Raw genomic sequence first — 2,549 nt, forward strand, 5'->3', positions numbered from 1 at the left:
TGTGCGCGGGCCGGGGCGGCGAGGCACAGACACACACCCGCGTCCCAGCGCGGAGGAGAGCGGGGGGAGCTGCTGCCGCCCCTCACCTCCCTGGCTTGCACCTGGGACCGTGTTTCGGGGTGTCTTTGTGAGCACAACTGGACCGCTCCTCTCGCAAAAGGGGTTTTTTCTTTCTTTTCCTTTCCTTCCTTTCTTTTCTTTCTTTCCTCTCGCACATTGCTGGGTGATCACGAAGTTAAACAGCTTCTGGCTGAGCGGCTGTTGGATCTCTGTAGAGAGAGAGAGGATCTATCTAACAATTGCAATAACAAACAGAAGCTGTCGAGTCTCTGCTTTTGCCACTGCTGCCAACATCTGAACATGTTTGACATTTTCCAAAAATATGCAAAAACACGAGTGCGTTTGGGACCCCACAGACACACCGCTGCATGAGAGAGTCCGTTTCAGAGTGTAGTGTAGATACATTATATACATGGGAGCTCACTGCAATTTATACACTGACTTAGGTTGATTTATTTTTATTTTATACTTTCAAAGAAGTATTGATACTTGTTTATCAAAGTGAGTTATACTGGGGCTGGTTTGAGCCAAAACCACAGATGGCAAGCTTTCACCCCAGAATTAATTACGTGTCACCAGGAAGCCTCCAGTCAAGCACTGTTTCCCTTTCTCCATCTTCTGTTTTGCTTGTCCCATGAGAAGGACAGTGTCTGGCTCCAGAACTGATACCCAGTTTCTTGATGTGCTCAGATGAAGCCATTTGGCCCTTGCTTTCAGGCCTGGCTCTGATGCCTAAGGACTGGTTAAAAATACAGATGCCTTCAACAGTATTATTTGGTCGTCCATAATGTAGCCGAAGGTATGTTGTGCTCAGCTGTTCTTAGTGTGGCATTCTTGGCTAATGCAACAAAAGGTTTGGAAAGATTCAGTTGTCCAAGAACTGCAGATTACAGGCCCCAATGAAGGGAAGCTCACGCAGCACGTGCACGGAAAGGTGCTCGTCACCTTCATTTGGTGACTGGTGCAGCCCCCTGAGGGAATGCACCTGGGGAGGTGCTGTGCCAGAATTTCTCTTAGGTGGTTCTGGAGATGGGGTTTTGTGACTTCAAAAAAGATTGATGTCACTTAGAGAAGCCTCTGTGGGACCATTATACTCATTTGCAATTTACAAATTGTATCCTCTTGTGGCCATCAGATTAAGTATAGACCGCTGTTCACTGCAGTTTTGATTCTTTCAGGGTTTTCTATGAATTGAAAACAAGAAGTTCAATCAGATTTCAGTTTGCATAGTTTGCTTTATGAAGATTTGGGTTCAGCTTCTTTTAATTGGCCTTGTATTATTTTGATATCAGTCTCAACAATGCTCAGCCCAACAATAGTGCCTACTTGTCAGGTTTTATCCAATTCTCATTATATTTGGCAAGGGGTTTTATTTTTTTCAAACGTTTCCACCTCAGTGAGTCCAGAAGAAACGCTGGGCATTGAGGGCAACTTCCCATGCTGGAAAGAAGATGTGAAAGAAAAAACCACTCAGTTTATTTTTCTTAGAGTCTTGAGTTAGAAGGCAAAAGTGTGTCAGGTCACACCTCAATTCCTTCTCTCCATTTCCAGAGGCTTGATGGACGGTGTCCAGAAGGAAATATCTTCAGGGATCTTGAGAGGCTATTCCTAACTGAGTTAAAAGTTTGGGCTCCCTTAGTTCCTGTAAATAATAAAGGACCTTGCCCTGGCAGAGGTTTTGGCCCACCATGAAGTGAGTAATAAATGAGGAAATGGAGTACTGAATACAGTTTTAAACTTCTCATATTCATAGGAAAGTAACTGCATATGGATCAATGTAATAGGAATAAGCCTAAACTGGGTTTACCAGTGAGGGCCTCTTGCACAGCAGACAAGGTTGAAGAACAAGATAACTTTTTCTTTCAGTACCTGCTCATAATTTTGGGAAAGAAAATTACATTGTTATTATGAGGAACTTCAGAACAGACATGTAACTTGGAGCTATGCACTAAAGTTTTAACAGAGTTCCTAAAAATCCTAGCTAATTATTTTCTGACAAAAGAAAAATCATATTAGGGAAACTAACAACTTCAGACTTTATTATGGTAAAGATAATTGCTAGAATGAAAGTCAGTGCTTGCCTGAGTATTTAGATATGGCTACATTCAGTATGTGCAAAGTTACTATCCATACTATATACACACACAGAGGGACACTGGCTATGTCTTCTTGTTCTGAAGACATATGTTTTGACTTATTCCCCAAAAAGCTGTGGAAAATGAATGACTGAGTGAAAAGAAAAATTACATAGCAAAACTCTATCAAAGTAGGGGGAGTCTATAAAGAAGCAGACGTCTATAAAGAAGTCAGGATATTGTGATCAAGAAAGAGGGGAGATTCAGAAAAGTACGTTTCTAGATTAGTGGGGAAGTGAACACAGCAGTTTGAAGTAAATACATACGAGAAGTAGAAAAATGGCAAACCTAGCAGTCATTACAAGTTATAAAGCATATAAAAATGGATGAGAATGTCAAGGAATATGCATGGCT

Source organism: Haliaeetus leucocephalus, unplaced genomic scaffold, assembly GCF_000737465.1.
Source record: "Haliaeetus leucocephalus isolate CR32 unplaced genomic scaffold, Haliaeetus_leucocephalus-4.0 Scaffold932, whole genome shotgun sequence".
NCBI lineage: Eukaryota > Metazoa > Chordata > Aves > Accipitriformes > Accipitridae > Haliaeetus > Haliaeetus leucocephalus.